Source organism: Ascidia mentula, chromosome 7, assembly GCF_947561715.1.
Source record: "Ascidia mentula chromosome 7, kaAscMent1.1, whole genome shotgun sequence".
Lineage (NCBI taxonomy): Eukaryota > Metazoa > Chordata > Ascidiacea > Phlebobranchia > Ascidiidae > Ascidia > Ascidia mentula.
The window spans coordinates 18,857,362-18,866,044 of NC_138572.1; the positions used below are offsets into that span (position 1 = coordinate 18,857,362).

An 8,683-nucleotide genomic window follows, 5' to 3' on the forward strand; every position below is an offset into this window, starting at 1 on the left:
TAGGCCAATTTGGTTTACACTGCTCATTTTGTACTGGCATCTAGTATTTGTGTGCAAAATTTCAAGTCGCTTGATACAAAAAAGTTCAAATCACAGGCGGACAACTCTCAAATTTATTTAATTCCGCCCTACCTTAATAGCCACCATAGTGTCAAACATGCGTTATGGTTCGCGAATAAAAAATTAAAGGACATACGCCAATTTGGTATAAACTGCTCGTTTTGTACTGGCATCTAGTATTTGTGTGCAAAATTTCAAGTCGCTTGATGTAAAAATGTTCAAATCACAGGCGGACAACTCTCAAAATTATTTAATTCCGCCCAAACTTAGCCACCATAGTGTCAAACATGCGATTTCGTTCGCGAATAAAAAACTGAAGGACATACGCCAATTTGGTTTACACTTCTCGTTTTGTACTGGAATCTAGTAATTGTGTGCAAAATTTCAAGTCGCTTGATATAAAAATGTTCAAATCACAGGCGGACAACTCTCAAAATTAGTTAATTCCGCCCAACCTTAGCCACCATAGTGTCAAACATGCCTTTTCGTTCGCGAATAAAAAACTAAAAGACATACGCCAATTTGGTTTACACTTCTCGTTTTGTACTGGCATCTAGTAATTGTGTGCAAAATTTCAAGTCGCTTGATATAAAAATGTTCAAATCACAGGCGGACAACTCTCAAAATTACTTAATTCCGCCCAACCTTAGCCACCATAGTTCCAAACATGCCTTTTCGTTCGCGAATAAAAAACTAAAAGACATAGGCCAATTTGTTTTACACTGCTCGTTTTGTACTGGCATCTAGTATTTGTGTGCAAAAATTCAAGTCGCTTGATACAAAAATGTTCAAATCACAGGCGGACAACTCTCAAATTTATTTAATTCCGCCATACCTTAATACCCACCATAGTGTCAAACATGTGTTTTCGTTCGCTAACAAAAAACTAAAAGACATACGCCAATTTGGTTTACTCTGTTCGTTTTGTGCTGGCATCTGGTATTTGTGTGCAAAATTTCAAGTCGCTTGATACAAAAATGTTCAAATCACAGACGGACAACTCTCAAAATTATTTAATTCCGCCCAATCTTAGCCACCATAGTGTCAAACATGCGATTTTGTTCGCGAATAAAAAACTGAAGGACATACGCCAATTTGGCTTACACTTCTCGTTTTGTACTGGCATCTAGTAATTGTGTGCAAAATTTCAAGTCGCTTGATATAAAAATGTTCAAATGACAGGCGGACAACTCTCAAATTTATTTAATTCCGCCCTACCTTAATAGCCACCATAGTGTCAAACATGCGTTATGGTTCGCGAATAAAAAATTAAAGGACATACGCCAATTTGGTATAAACTGCTCGTTTTGTACTGGCATCTAGTATTTGTGTGCAAAATTTCAAGTCGCTTGATGTAAAAATGTTCAAATCACAGGCGGACAACTCTCAAAATTATTTAATTCCGCCCAATCTTAGCCACCATAGTGTCAAACATGCGATTTCGTTCGCGAATAAAAAACTGAAGGACATACGCCAATTTGGTTTACACTTCTCGTTTTGTACTGGCATCTAGTAATTGTGTGCAAAATTTCAAGTCGCTTGATATAAAAATGTTCAAATCACAGGCGGACAACTCTCAAAATTACTTAATTCCGCCCAACCTTAGCCACCATAGTGTCAAACATGCCTTTTCGTTCGCGAATAAAAAACTAAAAGACATACGCCAATTTGGTTTACACTTCTCGTTTTGTACTGGCATCTAGTAATTGTGTGCAAAATTTCAAGTCGCTTGATATAAAAATGTTCAAATCACAGGCGGACAACTCTCAAAATTATTTAATTCCGCCCAATCTTAGCCACCATAGTGTCAAACATGCGATTTCGTTCGCGAATAAAAAACTGAAGGACATACGCCAATTTGGTTTACACTTCTCGTTTTGTACTGGCATCTAGTAATTGTGTGCAAAATTTCAAGTCGCTTGACATAAAAATGTTCAAATCACAGGCGGACAACTCTCAAAATTACTTAATTCCGCCCAACCTTAGCCACCATAGTTCCAAACATGCATTTTCGTTCGCGAATAAAAAACTAAAAGACATACGCCAATTTGGTTTGCACTGCTCGTTTTGTACTGGCATCTAGTATTTGTGTGCAAAATTTCAAGTCGCTTGAAACTAAAATGTTCAAATGACAGGCGGACAACTCTCAAAATTACTTAATTGCGCCCAACCGTAGCCACCATAGTTTCAAACATGCGTTTTCGTTCGCGAATAAAAAATTAAAGGACATACGCCAATTTGGTTTCCACTTCTCGTTTTGTGCTGGCATCTAGTATTTGTGTGCAAAATTTCAAGTCGCTTGATATAAAAATGTTCAAATCAAAGGCGGACAACTCTCAAAATTACTTAATTGCGCCCAACCGTAGCCACCAAAGTTTCAAACATGCGTTTTTGTTCGCGAATAAAAAGGTAAAAGACATACGCCAATTTGGTTTTCACTGCTTGTTTTGTACTGGTATCTAGTATTTGTGTGCAAAATTTCAAGTTGCTTGATATAAAAATGTTCAAATCACAAGCGGACATCTCCAAAAATTGCTTAATTCCGCCCAACCTTAGCCCCCATAGTGTCAAACATGCGTTTTCGTTCGCGAATAAAAAACAAAAAGACATAGGCCAATTTGGTTTTCACTGCTTGTTTTGTACTGCCATCTAGTATTTGTGTGCAAAATTTCAAGTTGCTTGATATAAAATGTTCAAATCACAGGCGGACATCTCCGAAAATTGCTTAATTCCGCCCAACCTTAGCCACCATAGTGTCAAACATGCGTTTTTGTCCGCGAATAAAAAACTAAAGGACATAGGCCAATTTGGTTTTCACTGCTTGTTTTGTACTGGTATCTAGTATTTGTGTGCAAAATTTCAAGTCGCCTGATATACAAATGTTCATATCAAAGGCGGACAACTCTCAAAATTACTTAATTCCGCCCAACCTTAGCCACCATAGTTTCAAACATGCGTTTTTGTTCGCGAATAAAAAACTAAAAGACATACGCCAATTTGGTTTACACTGCTCGTTGTCAACTGCCATCTAGTATTTGTGTGCAAAATTTCAAGTCGCCTGATATAAAAATGTTCAAATCAAAGGCGGACAACTCTCAATATTACTTAATTGCGCCCAACCGTAGCCACCATAGTTTCAAACATGCATTTTCGTTCGCGAATAAAAAAATTAAAAGACATACGCCAATTTGGTTTACACTGCTCGTTTTGTACTGCCATCTAGTATTTGTGTGCAAAATTTCAAGTCGCCTGATATAAAAATGTTCAAATCAAAGGCGGACAACTCTCAATATTACTTAATTGCGCCCAACCGTAGCCACCATAGTTTCAAACATGCATTTTCGTTCGCGAATAAAAAGGTAAAAGACATACGCCAATTTGGTGTTTACTGATTGTTTTGTACTGGCATCTAGTATTTGTGTGCAAAATTTCAAGTCGCTTGATATAAAAATGTTCAAATCACAGGCGGACATCTCCGAAAATTGCTTAATTCCGCCCAACTGTAGCCACCATAGTTTCAAACATACGTTTTCGTTCGCGAATAAAAAACTAAAAGACATACGCCAATTTGGTTTTCACTGCTCGTTTTGTACTGCCATATAGTATTGGTGTGGAAAATTTCAAGTCGCCTCAAAAAAAAAAAATCAAATCACAGGCGGACAACTCTCAAAATTACTTAAATCCGCCCAACCTTAGCCACCATAGTTTCAAACATGCGTTTTCGTTCGTGAATAAAAAACTAAAACACATACGCCAGTTTGGTTTTCACTGCTCGTTTTGTACTGGCATCTAGTATTGGTGTGGAAAATTTCAAATCGCCTCAAAAAAAAAAAATCAAATCACAGGCGGACAACTCTCAAAATTACTTAAATCCGCCCAACCTTAGCCACCATAGTGTCAAACATGCGTTTTCGTTCGTGAATAAAAAACTAAAACACATACGCCAGTTTGGTTTTCACTGCTCGTTTTGTACTGGCATCTAGTATTTGTGTGCAAAATTTCAAGTTGCTTGATATAAAAATGTTCAAATCACAGGCGGACATCTCCGAAAATTGCTTAATTCCGCCCAACCTTAGCCACCATAGTGTCAAACATGCGTTTTTGTCCGCGAATAAAAAACTAAAGGACATAGGCCAATTTGGTTGACACTGCTCATTTTGTACTGCCATCTAGTATTTGTGTGCAAAATTTCAAGTCGCCTGATATAAAAATGTTCAAATCACAGGCGGACAACTCTCAAAATTAGTTAATTCCGCCCAACCTTACACTGTTAAAAAAATTTACTGGAAAAACTCCTGGCAGCAATTTTACGGACCAGTCCGTAAGTTTTACGGTAAAAGACCGTTTGCGTTACTGCAAAAAGACACGTTACAATTACTGACACCGTCACTGTAAATAAATTACTAAAAATCAGTAAATTCTACTGTGTTATAACGTAACGCCTACAGCATTTTTTCAGTATTTAAATTATAACAAAACCACAAAATTTTCATGTGATACGTTGTTTTATTGAACGAAAACTGCTCAGTTTAATTCTCAGGCGTTCATCAATTTTGCCAATTTCAGTATTTTGGGATTTACCCCAGCATATCTCATTTTCTTCGAACCTTTTGAACCAGGGTCATTTATTCCTTCAATGAATCTGCAAAAAGGACTCAAAGATTGAATACAATGCAGAAATAAACATGTTGTGTGTGCTTATTTGCAAATAAACACTGAACAAAGGTAAATAAAACCGCTCAAGTACAAGCATGATAAATGTAGTAGCCAGTATTTATTATGGTACCCACCTCTGGATAAATTCCAAAGTGCTTTCAGCTGCTTTTGGATAGCTGATGTTGTAAATGTAGAAATGGCAGAAGAAACTGGCAACTGCCAACAAGAAGTTGTTTGTGGAGTGGATAACAACCTTATCCACAGCCACCATCACTTTTTCACACATTGCTGGAGAGTCACCTAAAGAGAGAACAAAATTGTAAAGAGAACAAAACAAAACACAAAGCAAAATGAAACTACTTTCTGACATTTTCCAAAGTAAAACTTACCAAACACAATCAAAAAAGGTGTAGGTGGTATTTCTTCCAAAATATTTTCTAACATGAAATCATCCTGCACACAGAAGTTAACTTTAGTTAAGAAAAAGTTTCCAATTTTCTTTGCAAGCACACCTTGTAGCACATTATGACAGATTCCTTTTTTTCTTTAAAGTAGGCTGCCAACAAAGACAGCACCTCCATGGACTGGGCTTCTTTGCTGCCCAGTTGAGAACATTGCAGTTTTATGGACCCAATTAATTCACAAATTGATGGAGATTTAACTTTTTTCAAACATCTAAACAGCAAGGGTTAAAAAGCATGATAACCTTCAAAATGAAAAAAAAATACTATTTATACCTGTATATCTGCATTGATCCTTTGAAAAGCTTCATTGGTAAAGTTGCTTGTGTGTTTGGTCTTCCCATCAAAGTATCATAGTGGTCAAATATGACTAGTGGTTCATGGAGAAATGGCCATTCTTTTAAAACATTTGTGATACTTGTTCCTGTGTTAATGATCTCCCGTTGTTGAGAGAATGTCAATCGCATAACTTTTAAAGCCTCATCCTTGTCAGGATGTGCCTTTGAAAATTCTTTCATAAGCCATGTTTTTGTTGAGTTGCTATCACAATCGTTCACGACTGGTTCCCAATTTTTTGTACCATATGGTCGTTTCAGTGTACCTTGAATTGATTTTCCAATTATATTTTGCTTGCGAAGCTGATTTTCCCATCGGTAATACAGTTGGTTGGTTAATGTGTTATGGCCATTGCCAATGCAAACATCTCCAATGACATCTTTAAATGAAGAGGGGTATTTTTTCACAATTTGAAATGCAATTTTCTCTAAATTTTTCCTTCCTGGCCTTTGTGTAATCTAAAACATTAGGTGTTTTAAACATGGTTGTTCAAACTACTTTACCATGTTAATGAACATTATTACTGCCCAATTAATTTTGCTTACTTTCATAACATCATCGATGCAAGCATGTATAAGTTCTCTAGTTTGGTTATGGTTGGGAATTTCTTTGTTTTCCAAAATACTCATAAGAAGAGTTGAGCATTTTTTCCAAGGCACTTTAAAGTCATACACCCACTGCCAATCATCACAGCTTCCTTCTGATGAGCATGGTTCGGTAGAAGTTTCTGAACATGTTTCTGAAAAAAGTTTTAGTAAATTAATTTTCATGTATGTATATATACAGCCAACAACAATCAAACTCACCCAGATTATTTCCAGCTTTAATTAATTTTCTGGCCTGAACAATATTAAATTGGCCAAGCAAGTCTGCCAGTTCAACATGTTCAAAATCCTGCAATTTTAGCACACCAAGATTTTCCAAAAACGTAGAACATTTTTCAAGCAAAGTGGCATCTTTGCCAAGTTCAGGAAGTATCTTCAGTAAAGTTGCATTCATCGTTTTTTTTTTAATTTGCACTTAACTCTTCCAAAAATTAAAGAACAGTTTGCTTTAACACAAAGAGCTTTTGCCCATCAATGTGGTAAACGTAAAAAGGAAACTTGCAAGCAAGGTTTTCAAATGCGACACATTCCACACAACAAGGTTTTGCGATTAAATGATGTACACCATACTGGGGATAAAAGTTAGAACAATATTTTCGAACAACATACATCACTTTACTTTCAAAAATAAACATAGCAAGTATGCAGCCAACATACAAATTTAAATCATGTTTTGACATAATCACATACATGCCAATTTCAAACAAAATATTTTCAACTTTCACTGATTTACCCAATGTGCAATGTAAAATATTATATCCACCCAACTTTATATTATTTACAATTTCAGAGGAAAACGTAACATTTCTATTAATTATCTCAACATTTGAGTCAAAATAGCCAGTCTCAAGCAGACATGACTGCAACAATTGGTGACTGTGTGCCAAAGAATAACATACGTTGATGAAATTTTTGGAATGACGGATTACATTTTTAAAATAAGAGTGTTTACTTTCGAATCGCAATGTGGATGTATAACAAATTGGGCCAAATTGCAAAATAGTCCAAGGGTAATGTTGTAAGTAATGATGCTTGGGGCGTAAAGGCACTTTGGGAAAAAAATGTGTTCTGTATTCCAAATATTCAGATATTAAAGAATCTAAATGGCATACGGCATTTACATCTAAATGACAAGACACAATTATCTGAACAATAGAACGCAAGCACATAACAAGTTTCCAAATTGCATTCTCTGTGTCAACAATTTTATCAAAAATCAGTAGGGGAAACATTCTTAGCATACACCAGTTTTGTGATGCATTTCCTATCAAACGTTTGCCGACAGAAGATAATTTTACTGGTTTTGAAAGGGCATCCAGGGCGTTGAATTTAAACGACTGTATTCTGCCATTTAAAAAATCCAAAGTAAACCATTTATGTTTTACAAAATATGCAATGTAAAGCATTAGGTCATACTGTACAACACCTTCAAAAACATCATGAGCTGTACATGGGGGCAAACCAGGGGAAGCAACATGAAAATACTGCATGTCATTCAAAATGCTTCCCTTCAATCCGTTACTATTTTCCATGTGCAAATTGTCATATATTGATTTAGTGTAAAGTGTTTTTGTACATGCATGGTCTGTAGAAAACTCTGTACGAGTTATGGTACAATATCTACAAAAATAGGTGGAGGAACTAAAGTTTGTTGTAAAACCACCAAGCCAGTGACTTCCTAGATTGTCACCACATACACATAACAGGCTGCCACGCACATTAAACCCAACACCAACATCAATACCAGTGGTCTCCAAAGTTTTTAAGTCATCAAGCAATGGTTTAAATAACATGCTTTTGTTTTCCTCATTAACATTGGCCTCTTTGCACAATAAAACCAATTGAAAACAATCTATTTTTGATCGGTTACATGGATACAAATTCTGCAGGGTATAATACACAGCCAAAATCTTGTGCTTTCGTTTGGCGGAACCCAAAGGATTGACAATTTCAAATGCATCTTGGTATAAAATGATTTTTAGTGAATGTCTGTCATTTTGAAAAAGTGGATTTGACTGAAATATTTTTCCATCTGAAAAGTCATGAAAACCTTCAAAGTGTACCAAGGGGTTCAAAAATTGTTGCTTAACTTTTTCATCCTTAAAAAATGTTTTCAAAGTGTCCAGAACTGATATATATTGAAATTTGAAATTTGCTGAGTGCCCCAAATTTAGTTCAATTGGAGGAACATAATTAAACTTCTGCAAAAACTGTTGTTCTCTTAGATAAGATGAGCCAAAATTGGCAGAATCCAAAAAACTGTTCAGCGAATCCTGCTTTTTGAGATCATCTAGTATTTTGCTAGATATATCAGTACAAACATTTTCATCTTTCAAAATGGACTCAAGCTGAAAATATATCTGAGAAGTGTACTTTGATAGCAACTGTTTCCAATACACAATTATTTTATCAATAGTTTGAATTGGTACCAAATATTTATATTGAAGCATAAAATGAAACAGCAAAACATCTTTTTCCCAGTCTTTGTTAATCTGCGATGTAACACTTCTTTGCTCTTCAGTTTCTAACGGAGTACAATTAACCTCTTCAGTTAAAGTTTCCTGA

At 35.7% G+C, this 8,683-nt stretch overlaps 1 pseudogene; it reads right to left on the reverse strand.

Moving 5' to 3' along the window:
• Positions 1 to 4,596: 4,596 nt before the first annotated feature.
• Positions 4,597 to 6,512, reverse strand: LOC145909735 (uncharacterized; annotated as a pseudogene).
• Between the last annotated feature and the right edge of the window lie 2,171 nt (positions 6,513 to 8,683).